Source organism: Camelus dromedarius, chromosome 7 (genome assembly GCF_036321535.1).
Source record: "Camelus dromedarius isolate mCamDro1 chromosome 7, mCamDro1.pat, whole genome shotgun sequence".
In the NCBI taxonomy this organism is placed as follows: domain Eukaryota; kingdom Metazoa; phylum Chordata; class Mammalia; order Artiodactyla; family Camelidae; genus Camelus; species Camelus dromedarius.
The window spans coordinates 76,786,171-76,803,041 of NC_087442.1; the positions used below are offsets into that span (position 1 = coordinate 76,786,171).

The window sequence follows — 16,871 nt, forward strand, 5'->3', positions numbered from 1 at the left end:
GTAATAAAGTCTAGGCAAGGCGCTCTGGGCAGTTGTGACTTCCCCAGGGCGAGAATAGCTGACGCTTACTGAGCATCCCCAGGGCCAGTGAGAGCACTGAGCCCTCCACGTGTACTGCCTCATTTAAGTCTTACCACAACCACATGAGAGTGATCATCCCATTTTGCAGATGAGGAAACTGAGGCCCAGAAAACAGGCTAAGAAAGCTGCTAAGGTACCTGAGCTCACGATCCATAGCCAGGATTCATAGCCAGGCAGACAGGCTCTGGAGCCTGTGCCCCAGCCCCTCTGTCGCTCTGGAAAACTGGTTAGACTCAGCATCCTGGGGATGGTCTTTGTCAAATCTTAGGCAGCAATGAGTTCAAGAAAATGTCTAAATCCTGACAAGTTCCTGGGGGGGCAGGTGTTCTGCACGGTGTGTCAGTGTGGAGTGGTGTGCTTTCCCCATCAGCCAAGACAGGATAAGACTGACAGATGTGTTCAAGGCTTGACCTGAAGGTGCTCATGACCTTGGCTCAGAAAAGGTGAGGGCACATGGGCCAGCAGGGCCAGATTTGCCTTGGAAACGGACCCTCAGTCCACTAATGCATAGACACATGGATGATTGTGGACCCAAAGTTCTCTGTGATCATGGCTGTGATCATTTTAGTCTGAAAAGGTGTCAAGGCAGTTCAGTTCCTGTTTTGGCTATTTGGAAAATAATGAATATAGTAGTCCCCATTTATCTGAGGGAGATACATTCCACGACCCCCCAGTGGATGCCTAGCACCACAGATGGTACCCAGTGTTATATGTACTATGTTTTTTTCTTATACCTATATAACTGCGATAGTTTAATTTATAAATTAGAAACAGTAAGAGATTAACCACATAAACTAGTAATAAAACAGAACAATTACAGCAAACAATTATAATAATATAATGTAATAAAAGTTATGAGAATGTGGTCTCTCTCAAAATACCTTACTGTACAAACTTAATGCCTTTTCCATCTTAACTAAGCACTTACTATGCACGGTGGCCATAACTTCTGCCGTTTGAAATGCGACAGCAAAACTAACATAAATTTCTTTTTTCCTTCTTCACAATTTCACGGACAGAAGATTCATTCTTACTTTAGATCTTACCACCTCAGCATATAGTTTTTCCTCTTATTAAGTTGAAGAAGTTCACCTTTCACTTAAAAGAAGCACTTTACAGCTTCTCTTTGGCATATCTGAATTGCCAGCCTCACTACTCTTGTGCTTTGGGGCCATTATTCGGTAAAATAAGGGTGACGAGAACACGGGCACTGCGATACCAAGACAGTCTATCTGATAACCCAGCCGGCTACTTCGTGACTAACAGGAGGGCTATGCTGGACAGAGGGACGATTCCCAGCCTGCAAGAACAGACCTGGATGGCTCAAGATTGCATCACGCTACTCAGAATGCAGCACAGTTTAAAGCTTATGAATCATTTGCTTCTGAAACTTTCCATGTAATATTTTCGGCCCACAGTTGGCTACAGGGAATCCAACCTTGGAAAGTGAAACTGCAGGTAAGGGCAGGGGGCGACTGTACATGGCACCTGTAGTCTACTCAGCGCTCATTGCTTTTATTGTGATGTCTGACTAGCACACTGGATCCCCTAAACTATCTGCAGGAAACATTCCCAAATTCCTCCTCTCCCCCTATGTCACCAGCACCACAGCAGAATGATCCAGAAAGGCCAAATGTAGCATCGGCCTGGTCGACATTTCATAGCTGCAGCTGACACAAGCAGAACTCTGGGTGGTCCAGCCTACCGGGCTCATCCTCTTCTTGGGATCCAGATTCATCAGCAGAGTCCTGTCTCCTCTCCTGGCAGAGCCGGGCCCTCCTCAGGATTTCCCGAGACTGTCCTGAGGGCTAGTGGTCCCCTGCTCAGCCCACCACCCCTGACCAGGGTGTCAGGTCCTGCGGTAACTTCCCTGCCCATGTCACCCGCTGCCTTTCAGGGCCCCGATTCCCTCCTCCTTTGTGCCTTTGGCTGTGTAGGCAGCCCACCTGTATTCGAAGTTTGGTCTAACTCAGAGGAGTTGGAGCACAGCATAGTACAGGCACAATGTCCTGCTCCTTATTGAAATCACAAGCCATGTTTCCTTAAGCCGCTGGCTTGTCACTATCTTCATGGGCTTGTTCCTCCCCAGGAGCTGCCATCAGCCTGCTAATTGCTTCTTCCAACCCCTGAATTCCAGTCACTTTCCTCCAAAGCAGAACTGAGCTCATTCCCCATTTCCCCCTTTACCTCCCAGAGCTCCCCGTTTCACCAAAAGTCTTATCAAAGCGCACAGGGTGTGTTTCTTCACTGGAAGATAATTCATATCCTAATATATGAAAGTGGTCACAATCATGGTTTTGAATAGTGTTTCCCCTGCTACCTCGTATGGACCAGAGCTTACAGAATAGTTGCAAGTTAAATTTTTACAAAGTAAGGACAAAATAATAATATAATAGAAATGACCAGAAATGAGCTTTCAAGTTATGAAAAGACATGGAGGAAACTTAAATGCATATTATTGAGTGGAAGAAGCCAATCCGACTATATGAGGATCTGGAAAAGGCAAAACTAAAGAGACAGTGAAAAGATCTGTGTTTGTCAGGGCTTGGGAGGAGGAAGGGATGAAAGGGCAGAGAGTTTTAGGACAGTGAAATGATCCTGTATGATACTATAATGGGTATGTGTCATTATACATTTATCCAGGCCCACAGAATGGACAACACTGAGAGGAACCATAAAGTGAAGTATGGACATCGGGTGACAGCGATGTGTCAGTGTGGGTTCATCAACTGTCACAAATGTCCCCTCTGGTGGAGGTGTTGATAGTGGGGGAGACTGTGTGTGAAGGTGGGGGGTGTAAGGGAAATCTCCGTACTTCTGTTCAATTTTGCTGAGAACCTAAAACTGCTCTAGAAGACGAAATTTTTTTTAATTGCCCCAAACAGAAGATGGTCACACAGTATGATTAAGCAGAGAATGGTGATGCAGAACTAAGGGAGGAGAAGAGATGGTTGTCCGCTGGGATGCCCCACCAGGCTCTCAGGAGAGAAAGGGTGACGGAGTAACAAGGGATGGTCAGGCTTCAATGAGTGGGGAGTTGGGAGGAGGGTGGCACAGGGAGGAGGACAGCCTGAGTGAAGGCATGGGGGTGGCATGACATACGACCCCAGGACTGCAGGCTGAGCAGGAGTCCAGGCTGGCGCAAAGAGCAGGCCCCTCGCAGGCGAGGGCAGAAGCAGGACACTGACAGCAGAGACCCTGCCAGTTTTTTTCTGAATTTTCGAAGTGAACATGTTGTTGGCGGTTCCCTGCATATGACACTCAACAATGTAAACTGCTAGGCTGTCAGCTCTCTAATGAAGTCTATTTTCTTACAACACGTGTCTGTTTATTACAGAAAACTGTGATAGCTGGATAGTGTCATGTCAACCTTGTCTCGTGCACCAGCTGAACTCAGGGACTCTAGAACCTTGGACCCCGCCAGACGGGGTGCGGTTACTGAGCCACTGGGGACCGCGCTGTTGGGGCTGGACCATGCTGCTCTGAAGGGGCTTCGTTTGAAGGGTGGGCCCATTTGACTTGAGAGAAGGCAGCAGAAACACCCCAAGTTGAACTCCACTCTAGTGTCAGTTATGCCAGTGGTCCCCAAACTTCAGCCTATGTCTGAGTCACTCAGAGGGCTTATTAAAACAGAGTTTTATAACTACCTACCCACAGGGATTCTGACTCAGTAGGTCTGGAGTAGGGATGGAGAATCTGCATTTCTAGCAAGTTCCTAGGTGACACTGACATTGCTGGTGGGACATCACACTTTGAGAACCATGAGTCTACTCCAGAGCCCATTGTGAACTCAGGAAGCCTTTCCTCTGCAGTTCTCCTTTCTGTAAAGGTGTGCCTTCAGGAACTTCAGATTTGAGGAGAAGAGTGGATGGACGCCAAAAGACAGAAGAAGCCCGAATGTCCATCAACAGATGAATGGATGAAGCAAAATGCAATATATACACACAGTGGAGTATTATCCAACCATAAAAAGGAGTGAAGTATGGAGTTGTGCTACAACACATATGACCTTGACAACTTGCTAATTGAAAGAAGGCAGTCAAATAAAGGCACATATAGCATAATTCCACTGATATGGAGTGTTCAGAATAAGCAAATTCATGGGGATAGGAAGCAAATTGGTGGTTGCCAGGAGCTGGGGGCAGTAGGAACTGGGGAGTGACTGCTGACTGGGTTTCCATTTGGGATGAAGAAAACATCTGGAACCAGATAGTGATGATGGTTGCAAAATATTGTGAATGTACTTAGTACCACTGAACTGTACACTTTAAAATGCCTAAGATGGTGAATTTTACATTATGTGTATTTCACCACAATAAAAATAATGAAAAGAATGAATGGAGTATTCTAACTCAAATTGTGGGGCCAGCTGAAAGGGTTACAGGATAAAAGTTAGAAATGCAAAGACCTAAATCAGTGATTCTCAGCCCTTATTGCATGAAGAATCACTGGGGGAATTTGTTTTGGGGTGTTTTTTGTTTATTTGTTTGTTTTTACCATCCCCCTCTCCTAGCTGCACCTAAGATCAATTAAGTCAAAATTTCTGGAGGTGAATCAAAAATTTTAAAGTTTACCCCCAGCACCTCATTCTAATGTGCAGCCAGGATTGACATGACACTGGCCTGAAACCTCAAGGGCCAGATGAGCTGACGATCTATGTGCAGACTGACTTGAACTTCATCACAGACAATACCCCTTCATCTTCTCCCAAACTGGCTTGGAAGTGGTGTGGAGAGTAGAATGAGAAGGCTTTGAATCAAGTTTGAAAACCGGCTCCACTACAAGCTAGCTGTGTGACCTTGGGCAAACCATATAACCTCTCTGAGCATTTGTTTTCTCCTATGGAAAGAACCCATTTCATAAGGTTTTTGTGAGGCCAGTTTACATGGTACAGGCCCATTTCCCAGTTATAACAATGTGAGATGCTCTTTTGTCAACATGCATCTCTTTGTATCTCCTTCTAGACCAGAAGGAGACCCCGTGCCTTATTTGTGGCAAAACCCTAGCACTGCAGTCTCCTGCACTCCAGATTCAATTTTCTTCCCCTCACCCACTCCCCTCTCCCTGCAAGGGGAAGGACATGTTTAGGTTGGGAATTAGTGACAAGGACCTCTTGAGTCTATGATATGCAAGTGGAGGAGACGGCAGATCTGGTAGAAATCCTTTCTGTCCTTACACTCAGACTTTCTTTTGTGTAGCAAGCTCTATAATGATGTAAATATGCTCTAAGATAAACACGGATAAAATTCACAAATTCCTAACAATAAAATCATTCAGATTTTTTCCTGTTTCTGTTCAGTCCTTACTGGTAGGTAACAGAGACAATACATTTTTATTCAGCTACAATTATGGCATAGATACTATTTTTCTCTCTCTTTTCTTCACTCTGTGCTTTATCTTCTGCATTTTGTCATGTTTCTTCGTTCCTCATTACTGACAGCTGTATAATATTTAATTGGTAGCCTTACTGTAATTTAGTTTAATATTTCTTTATTGTCAATGAAAATGTTTCTGCATATAACTTTTAACTTCCTTTGGCTTGTTTACTGAAAATTAAATTCCCACCAACAACAGAACCAAGGGTCTGAACATTTTAAGACTCTTGAGTGCACCATCAAATTGCTTTCGTAAAGGGTTGTATCAATTTACACTGCTACCATGGGATGTGGGTGGATCATTTTCAACCACTTGCCAGCTCTGAATTTCATAATTTGAAAGAGGTTTACAAGTTGTAGAGCTATAATCTAATTTAACATAAGCCAATAAATGACTGTGTCTGACTTGTTGGTCTGCATAACATTCCTTCCCAATTCCTTTTCTGGTGCCATCCCTGCTATTTTGTTAAATTGCTGGAGGGCAGTTTACAAACCTTGTACATCGTAGAAAATCAATGATTACTGTTTGAAGCAATGAATAATTCAGGCGATCCCTCTCCCCAATAATTCTTAGGTTTTCTAATGGCAGAGGATTAAAAAAAATAAACTAAACTGTACTTTATTTCACTTATGTTGGCAGCCTCAGAGAGCTCTGTTTGCTGGCAAAACGTATGAAGGTTTTCACTTGGCGGGAAGCAGACCTCCCCACACCACACAAGGAAAGCAGCTAAATCATTGCTCTTTTCCTCCAACCTCTCTCCGTACTCCCATCTGTTTCCTGTCGACACCTGACACCAGCTCAACGTAAACCAAGGAAAAGCTACTTGTGGAGTGCATGGGAGGAAAATGAACACAAACAGACCCTTCCGACGGGAGTGAGCTTCGTCTTCACTCTCTCACTCAGGAGGTTTGTGCACGCCCAGATGACAGCATTTATACTTGGGTACCCCTTGTTCGGGACAGTTTCTTGATGAAAAGCTGCTTTGAGTTCAATGAAGTTTTAAATAACTATGTATGCATTTTCTTAATTACAATAGCGTCAACACAAGTTTCAGAAATCATAGTAAAAATTACACGGGAGACCAATTTATCCAGCTACACACAAAGTTTGGTGCATATTTGAATTCTCAAGTGTTCAGATGTCCTCCTCTGCACAAGATTTAGGAAATGCTGCTCCCAGAACAATCTAATATTCCCATATTATAACCAAGAGGCACTTACCTAGTTACAACAACTAGGAAAGTGCTTGTTATTGTAACTACACTTCACTAGTACTGAATATTCTCACATGTTCCCCACTAGGCCTAGGAACTCCTCCTTAATTTTTGAAGACGGTTAATTTTAAAAGTCTCCTCCCTGCCTGTTCACCTTCTCCTCATCAGTGACAGCAGCAAACAATTAATGGCATTTCTTAAATGTCTTGCTGCCCGAAATAACATCTTCTTCCAATTAAAAAGTGACAAAGGCTGCACCTCTCCTCTGTTCCCTTCATCAGCCGTAGCACCCTGACATCTGCCTCTGTCGCTAGTTTTGTCTAAGACTTAGCTCATTTCTCACAAAGGAATCTGTCGTATGTTCCCACCAGGGAGGGATTATTTGTGACTATGGTTTTCAAAGGAAATCTATGCTAGTGGTTTGCAGGAAGTAGACACAGACCTACTTGTCAGAGGGCAGCAGGGTCCCCGCGGATCCACTTCACCTGCTGGCTGAGGAGTCCTTGTTTCCTGACCATGCTTGGGTTGTCGCAGGGATGGGGCTACCCACTTAATTGCACTCTTTCCCCGTCCCCATTCCCTACAAAGACACTCTGGCCCTCATTTCCTGTTGCTTCACTTTTTGAAATTCAACTCATTCAATGTCACATCATGGATTCTTAAACTCAAGGTAATAGAGGGGTCATCACCCACTAGCTTCCAAGCCAGACTTTTCATCAGATTCTCGGTGAATTTTTCTAAAATACACGTCCTTGCCCCCACAACTGTTCTGATTCCACTGTAGGTGGACATAAAAACTGCATTTTGAAAAGCTCTCCTTGTGCTTCTGAAGATCAGCCTGGTTTCAGAACTGCTAACCTAACCAGGCTTGCAGGGCAGGGCTCCCTTGCACATTGTCTCTGGCAGGTGGTTACATGCGCAGCCCGTGCTGGAACACCTCCGGCCACGGGGCACTAACACTCACTGCTTTCACAAGCAGCCTGAGCTGAAACAGTTCCTCCTTACGGCGAATTGAAAGGCATTTCCACTACAAAACTCTCTACCTATTGGTCTCAATGATACCTTTTAGAGCAGCACAGAAAAAAGTTATTTCTACTTCTCCCCCAAACACTTAAAGACAAGGACCATTTCCTTCTCAGGATCTCTCTTGTCATGTCTGGGCTCCTGGTCCTGGTTGTCCATCTCTGAATATGGTTGGAGTGAGTTTATGGTATAGATCTGTCTTTTAGATGCTCTCTCATGAGGACTTTACAGAGCAGGTATCTTCCCAGTATTAGAAATGACCGAGGGCCAGTTGAGGTAAGTGACCCACGGTAAGTGACAGGGAACTAAAGCTTTTTTCGCTGGAATTCTTTAGTGCCTTTGACCAGGATAGAGAACAGTCTGCTCTGACAAGGCATGAAGCTTGGTGGCCTAGAGGAGGTGATGATAAGAAGAGGGTGGGCTTTGTGGGTGGGGAGGGTCTACGGCTCCAGCCCACCAGAATGGATGACCTAGACAATGGGAAACAGGACTAGAGAAGTTATTCATCTTAGAGTTTGAGGTATATGGAAGAATTGGGTGAACTGGGGATTTTGATGAATATCTATACTAGGTTCCTGACATGGGGAGTTTCCCCGGGGAGTTTCCCCAGGGAGGCAGTTTTTTCGACTTAATCTTACAGACAGAGCTGATCTGGGGTAAGACGATGTATAAATTGGCCTCTCCACAGGATGTTTGTACTGGTAGTTATTCCTATCAGGACAGCTTTAAGAGTTTGGGGGCTGGCAGGAACTGGGGTAAATGTAGCAGAACAAACAGGGAAAGTTTAACTGTAAGGAGCAGCGACAGCTTGGTGATGGTGGCAGCAGAGCAGAGAGGAAAAGTCATCTTTAACACCTGCTTTGCAAAAATTGGGGTATAAACTGAGGCTACAGAACTGAAGCCACCTATGGGAGGACTCATAAAAAGAGATGTATTTCATATGTACACGTACGCAGTGGTAGTCACTTTGGGTTTCTTGTGGGTATGACAGAAAGTGAGCTATATTTCAAATGCATGAGCCAACACAATGACTAGCAGTGAAAGGCTCTGCCTTGGGGAGCACAGGATAACACTGGTCACACTCAAACTCAGTCACTGGCTTGAGTTACTGGGCATGTGGCAGAGACTAACTGAAGAGCTGACACAGGAACACTCCTTGAATATGCCCCTTTTTCGTTGGCACCTCCTTCTAGAACTGCTAGAAGTTTCAATTTACAAAAGGTAATAGCAGGTGCAAACTGAGACATGAGGCACAGCCACCACACCTGGGTGTTGGGGGTTAGACAGGAAGTATAACCTGTGGTTGGCACAGTGGCCAAGCAGTGGCCGTGGGCTGTGCATTTTGCTGCTGCTGCTCTCTGTGGAGAGATGCAAAGACAGCAAGTTTCTGGGCATCCTTGCACAGTGAGCCTGCTGCCTTGAACAGGGCCAGGTCCTGTGGGCCAGAATGGAAAACCTGCTGTTCTGGATGCTCTGGAAGCTGTGTGTTGATGCTGACTCAGTACGTTTGGTGCTTAGCTTCTGAGACTCTGGAAATGCTTGTTCGCAGTGATCCACGCATAGTATGATAGAATGCCCCATCCCTGATCCCTCTAGATGGGATCAACAGGGTCAAAATATGACCTTGATGGCCAAGCTCTCCTTTCCCCAGATGGTCCAGATCTGGCCTGTCCAATATGGCAGCCAGCAGCCACATTTGACTGTTTATATTAAATTTAAATTGATTGATCAAAATAAGAAATCCATTTGCTTAGTCACAAGAGGTACATTTCCAGTGCTCAGTAACTACAAGAAGCTAGTGGCTACTGTGCTGATTTCAGAACTTTTCCATCATGGAAGAAGATCCTGTTGGACAGCGCCGGTCTAGGTCTCTTTGAAGAAGAATTTGTGGACAGTCGTATTCCTGTACAGTCACCATGCTGCTGGTTTTTAAAACAGGTGAGGACAGGAGGGGTTCAACTGTGACGACAAAGGGGCCCTCCCTCTCCCAGGAAAGGTTGCCATGAGTCAGTAGAGAAGTAAATCATTTCTTCAGGTTTTCAAAGATCCAATGGGTGACTCCTGAAAGGTATAAATTTTGGAGAGTTGCTTTTTTGTAGAAGGTTCTTAAGATATACTGATGATCTTGGAGCTGAAGGGGGAAGTTATGTTGGGAATAATGTTGATCCATTATCATTATCCATGATTATTAGCTTGAATTTGAGAGGGCCCAGAAATTTGACTTCCACCAGGTAAAAAAAAATGTATTGTACAGTTTTTGTATTTAACCTATAAATCCAGAGGCATGTGAGGGCCTTCTGGACAAGGAGTGAGAAATTAACATATACTTGAAAGCCTTTCCCTAAAAGTTCATGCACTACTTTCCCTAGATGATGTCTGTTCTCATATTGTAGGCTTTGGCAAATGCCCTTGAATGAATAATTTGTTCTTTGATACTGCTACACCTAACAAATGAAAGATGGTCCTTCAAGATAGACGATACCAGTCTCAAACTCTACTTCACGAATCCTGGCATTATGAGAGGCACTTAAGTATGAATGATTAAGATTACCCTTTACTTTTGTGGTAGGCAGAATGACGGTCTCCTAAATATGTCCATGTCCTGATCTCCAGAATCTGTGAATATGTTCCTTCACTTGGAAAAAGGTACTATGTAGATGTGATTAACTTAAGGATCATGTGGTAGGGAGAGTATCTTGGATTATCCAGGTGGACCCAATGTAATTATACAAGGCCTTAAAAGTGGAGAACTTTTCCAGTTGTGGTCACAGAGAGAAATGTGATCAACACAAGAAAGGTCACAGGGATGTAATGTTGCTGCCTTTGAAGATAAAGGAAGGGGCCATGAGCCCCTGGAGGCCTCCAGAAGCTGGAAAAGGCAAGGAAATAGATTCTCCTGCAGAGCCACTGTAAAAAAAATACAGCCCTGTCCACACTTTGATTTTAAACTTCTGATTTACAAAATGCCAAGATAATAACTTTGTGGGTCAAGGCCATTCTTGACTTCACATGTGAGAGCTGGGAACAAGGTCAGTCCTCAGAACCTGTGATCCTGAGCATGACCACCAGCCTCACAGGTGTGCACTGGGGTACGGATTCCATGGCACCCACCTGCTGTGCCCACAGAGGGTTCATCAAGACCAAGCTTTTCACACAATGGTTTATTTTCCATCCATCTTCTTTGGTCTTCTTGGTGAAAAAACAAAACCAGGGAGCTAAGGCTATTTTAATGCCACAGCCATGCGTGACTGCTGCTCAGTTCACTAGGCCAGTTCTTGGCAGACGTGTCCTGTACTGGATTACACTTTCAGAGGCCTTACACCTGCCCAGGTAAGTAAGGGGTAGAAGCAGACATAACAGCCTCTTGGACTCATCCTAATCACTAAGCAGGCTTCCTATGCTCACCAAGAAACAATTTTATTATAGTCTGATTTCATACAGGACGTCTATAAGTTAAGAATACATTCATTAGTGAGCATGAACATTTCATCCTCTTAACAGTTATATTTTTCAAAATAAGTTATTTAATAACCCTCTACCCTATGAAAAGTGGATTAATTTTCTATTGCTATTGCTACCGGTTACTGCAAACGTAGCAGGCTGACAAAGGTCTGAGATCAAGCTGAAGCCAGGTAAGTGCCCAGCAGGTAAGCTGAGGTCACAGTGGGAGGCAGTGAGGAGCTGTGGTCAGGAGCATGCGTTTTTCATTCTCATGGAAGACTCAAGTGTAATCTGTCCTGCCAGTTACTTGCAATGTGATTTGGGTCAATTTACTTAAACCTGTACCAGTTAAATCATCTCTAAAATTAGAAAAATAATAATATGTATCCTGTAGGTGATTTTAAGAGTTAGACAATGCATATGAAGCACCTCACACGCTGTTTCTTCAACTGGGTTCAGAGATGTACTTTGAGGAGTCCAAATCTTCTCCACCAAAATTTGATTTTCTGTTCTTGATTTCTGTTTTTTAACAGACCATTTTTTTAGAGCATTTTTATGTTCAGAGCAAAATTAGCAGAAAGTACAGAATTCCCATATATTTACTGCCTCCATCCATGCAGAGCCTCCCCTACGATCAACATCTCCCAACAGATGGTACTTTTGTTTTAATCAATGAACCTACACTGATGCATCACTATCACCCAAAGTCCATAGTTGACATCAGGGCTCCGTCTGGGTGCTGTGGATGCTATGGGTTGGTACAACAGTACAATGACATGCATGCAGCATTATAGTGTCATACAGAGTAGTTTCACTTCTCCAAAAATCCTCTGTGCTCTGTGTATTTATCCCTCCTTTCCTCCCGCCGCACCCCTGGCAAGCACTGATCTTTTTACTGTCGCTTTAGTTTTGCCTCTTCCAGAATGTCATATAGTTGGAATCACACACTACTTAGCCTGTTCAGATTGGCTTCTTTTCCTTAGTAATATGCATTTAAGGTTCCTCTGTGCCTTTCTCTGTCTTGAGAGCTCATTTTGTTTTAATGAACAATGTTTCATTGTCTAGCTGTACCACAGTTTATTTATCCATTTACCAGCTCTTAACTTTTAATCAGTGCTTGTCTTGGGGATCTTTGGGTCTCTGTCTGGGCTGTATTCTGGAGGACTCAAGAGTTTTTGAACTTGAGAAACACAAGCCTAGCATAGGGTAGGTGCTCAATAAATGTAAATAATTAAGGACAGGATTATTACTCAGATATTTAGTGAAGAAGGACTGTGCCAGTCTGTGCTCACAGGATTTATCCTGAGAGGAGTCTTGTCAACTGGATTTGAAGTCAAAGCTGCTTTTCTGCTGTGGGCAGGGTAGGTTTGAGCTTCCTGGACCACTGTCTGGGAGCTGCCCAGTCCTCAAGGGGCACAGCCCTGGAGAAGGGGCTGGACCCTGCCATGACCTGACAGTTTCTGACAGCCCCATTTTTGAAGCTGCATTGAAGGAGCATTTTCTCATGTCAGGTTTTCTGGCATTATTTCCTTGCTCCATGATTTTCAGAGACTGCAGTGTGATTCCTCAATTACCTCTCAAGGTCCTCCAGTTCCCAGGGCTTTAATTCAGGAGCCCTAGAGACCTGAACTCATTTAAGAGCTGCTCGGGGCTCCCCTACTGTCTCTTTATCCATCTCCAGTTACTGTTCCCTCCTAACCACCTGAGTTCCATTTTACTGGTGTGGGAGAGTCTGCTTCCAGATGGCAAGGCCAGAAGTCAAACCACAGCTGGGCAGTTTCCTTGTCTCCCCATCACCTGTCTCCCTGGCCACTCCAGGCTGTTGCCTTTCTTGTTCATCTTCTTGCCCCAAATGCAATTTTCTGAGGTCCATTTTTTTTTCTCTCTGAGCATTTCACAGGCCTGCGGCTAGAGCTGTAACAGCATCACAGCCTCTTCTGTTCTGTTCTAACCTGCTCTCTCCACCTCCTCACTGAAACATTCCCTGTGCTGACACACAGGGATTTTTTAGGTACCTCTTTGGTGTTCATTTGGGTTATGCCTTATTATATTTTCAGAATTTCATTTTTTAGAGCCCTCTATATTCCAAGTCATATTTCCTTTTAGTTCTGGGATTTTCAACACTGACTGCACAGTGGAAAGACTAAGCAGCCTTTAAAAAGCACAGACACTTGGCCCCAACACAAGCTAGTTGACCCAAATCTCTGGGGTAGGGCCCAGACTTATTTTTTTAGGTTACCCAGATAATCATTTTAAAAAGTGTTAAAATGTCTAATTTGAAAAGACACATGCATCCCAGTGTTCACAGCACCACTATTTACAATAGACAAGACATGGAAACAACCTAAATGTCCATCAACAGAGGACTGGATAAAGAAGCTGTAGTATATGTATATGATGGAATACTACTCAGCCATAAAAAAGAATAAAATAATGCCATTTGCAGCAACATGGATGGATCTGGAGATTGTTATTCTAAGTGAACTAAGCCAGAAAGAGAAAGAAAAATGCCATATGATATCACTCATATGTGGAATCTTAAAAAAAAAAAAAGAAGACACTAATGAACTTACCTACAAAATAGACTTATAAACATAGTAAACAAACTTATGGTTACTGGGGGGGGAAGAGGGTAGGAAGGGATAAATTGGGAGTTTGAGATTTGCAAATATTAACTACGATATACAAAATAGATAAACAACAAATTTCTTCTATATAGCACAGAAAACTATTTTCAATATTTTATAGTAACCTATTATGAAAATGAATATGTGTATGCATATGTATGATTGAAACATTATGCTGTACACCAGAAATTGACACATTGTAACTGATTATACTTCAATAAAAAATAAAATAAAAAAGTATTAAAATGGACTTCATAAAAATTAAAAACTTCTGCCCGTTAAAAGATACTGCTAATAAAAAGAAGAAATAAGTCACCAAGTGGGAGAAAATATGTGCCACACATGTATCTGACCAAAGACTTGTACCCAGAGTATCTTAGCAATTCCTACAATTTATTAATAAAAACATAAACAGCCCAATTGAAAAATTAGCCAAAAAGCTGGACTAGGCCCTTCACAAAGGAAAAAATATAAACAGCCAATAAGCACATGAAAAAGTATTCAACATCATTAGTCATCAGGGAGACGCAAATTCAAACCAAAACCATATACTGCAGAGCAACTCAAACTCTCATTCATTTCCACTGGCAAAACAAAATGATGTGACCACTTTGGAAATAGGTCTGGCCTGTTCTCCTAAAGTGAAACACACACTGACCCAATGACAACAACACTCCTTCAAGGTGTTTATCCAAGAGCAATGAAAACATATGTATACATGGAAAGACTTAGCAGCTTCGTAATAATAGCCCCAAACTGGAATCAATCCAAATATCCCTCAGTTACACACTGTGGTATATCCACACAAGATACGATCTAGTAACAGACAAGGAGAAAAACTACTGATTCAGGTGACAGCACAGATGGCCCTCAAAATCATGATGCTGAGTGAAAGAATCCACACACACACACAAAGTACCTACTTATGATTCCATTACATGAAGTTCTTGAAGAGGCAAAAGTAAGGTATGGAGAAAGGCATCCAAACAGAGGTTGTCTCTAGGAAGGGGGCTCTGGGAAGCACACGAGGGATTATGCTGGGGTGACAGAGTTTTCCTATGTCTTGAAAGCATTGTGGGTTACAAAGCATATGCATTTGTCCAAATTCATTGTCAAAGTGGGGTCTTAAATATGGTACATTTCTCTCTGCACACTCTGATTTAGAAAAATTATACCTCAACCAGGAAAATTCAACAAAAAAATGTCCCCAGATAATTATGCTGCACGGGAAGGGAGTCAGTGGGGCCTCAGTGCATAAAGTGTCTTCTCTATTTTTTCTGCAGTTTGAAACCCTTCTTTCCTAATGTCTGGGCTCCTTGTCTGTCAGCAGTCTGCATCCCACTCTCCTGTAGTACAGAACCCAGAACATGGAACTTCTCACCTAATGTGTCTCTTATTTCCAGCACACCAACTACATGTCCTTGTTGGTCAAAATAAATCTAAAACATATGGTCTCCTTGCTGAGCAAGGGATTATCAGGAAGGTAACTGGAAAGGTGACCCCCTGCTCTTCCTGTGGGCAACTGAGACTTGTAGCAGATGTGTGAGGACCTGACCCTCTGGCCTTGTTCTCTTACTTATAGGCAAAGGTTCATATTATGTTTTGGGAAAGCATCTTTCTCCACTTCATTGCATGAGAATCTTTTCACTCCTAGACTTACTGATTTTGATGTAGTTGAATGTGTTCTTAGTAAAGATAAGTTCCATGTCTCTTTTTGTTAGATACATATATTTTAAATAAAACATACTTCTAAAAATTATTATTTCCATTCTCAACTCCCACCAAGACCCAGAGATATCGAGGAGGATATTTTTTTTTACGAGGGCGTATCTCAGGTTATCTCCTCCTCATCTCCTATGCCTCATCATATTTTCTTATCGCTGGGAGATGCTGAGATCTGACTTAAATATTTTCCTGATCTTGTGTCAAACAGTTGTGCAATACAGAAGTAACAGATCACCTACTCAGCAGTCTTAACTGTCCGGGACTCAGCTAATAACTTGAAAGTAAGCCACAAAGAGAGTTTGGAGACACAAAATTGGTGCTACCAAATCCATACAACTTTGCTCAGAAACCAGTCCCCTGGATTTTCACTCATAGTCAGTTTATTCTTACCTGAGACACACGTGCAACAGTCTTCACAGCCTGGTTAGAGGCACCAACTGATAAGCAGAATGGAGGTGGTTCTTAGGAGCAGGCATGTTGATAGCTGTAAAAATGGACAGCTGATGGGAGAGAAAACACCTTCAGTCTTCACCTTATCCTGTTAAAATAAAAAAGACAGATTGTTACAAGATATTGAATATGATCTGAAAATATATGTATATAGAAACTGAAACACTTTGCTGTACACCTGAAACTAACACAATATTATGAATCAACTATACTTCAATTAAAAAAAATTTAAAAGATAGAAAAATCCAGTGGCCATTTGGTCTAGGAGCACACATGTAAAATAATTCTCAGTTTCTGGAGTGTTGACCATATCTGAGGTCAATACGAAACTGTCCTTGATGGTAATGCCCTGAAGTCATGAAGACATGGCTAAATGTTCCCTACACTTCTCTCCTTAAGGAGGCAGAGGAGTGTGTAATATGGTTTAGAAAGGCTTCGATTGAATCAGGTGGGAATAAACGCTTTGAAAGTCCAAGTGAACAAGTTTCAGTCTCCCAAACCTTGACTTTCTCTGGGCATGGCGCCCTTCCTGGCAGCTATGACGTGATCACGTGACATGGCTCATGTGGCGATCATAGAGGTCCTTCTCTTCCTTAACCAGCCCTTGCCTGGCTTCTGGGCATCGGCTAGGGAAGCCCCCTCCTTGAAACTGCAGCCCTCAGGCAGGGCTCTGGGCCTCTAATCTACTGTTTTCACTGTTTACTCAGGAACCCTCCCACGGCTCTTCCTCACAGCCTCTGCCAACTGCCCTCCTGTCTCCTCGAACCTCCAAATCCACAAGACTGGTTATCTCTGGGTGGACTCTTCATGCTACAAATCCACATGAGGCTCATCTATTAATCCCATGAATCTGCAGTTAAAAGAAGGGATGCATACAGAAGTTCTACAGATGATAATGATAAGGACGCTTGGAATTTGTTTTCAAAAAAATCCGT

At 43.2% G+C, this 16,871-nt stretch overlaps 1 protein-coding gene across 1 annotated transcript in view; it reads right to left on the reverse strand.

Moving 5' to 3' along the window:
* The window catches only part of ATXN7L1 (ataxin 7 like 1), a 260,052-nt gene extending 244,160 nt beyond the window's left edge, over positions 1 to 15,892 (reverse strand). The window contains exon 1 of the mRNA XM_010984829.3: positions 15,877 to 15,892. The gene's annotated coding sequence lies outside the window, so the exon portion shown is untranslated. The remainder of the gene's footprint in view (positions 1 to 15,876) is intronic.
* Positions 15,893 to 16,871: the final 979 nt, after the last annotated feature.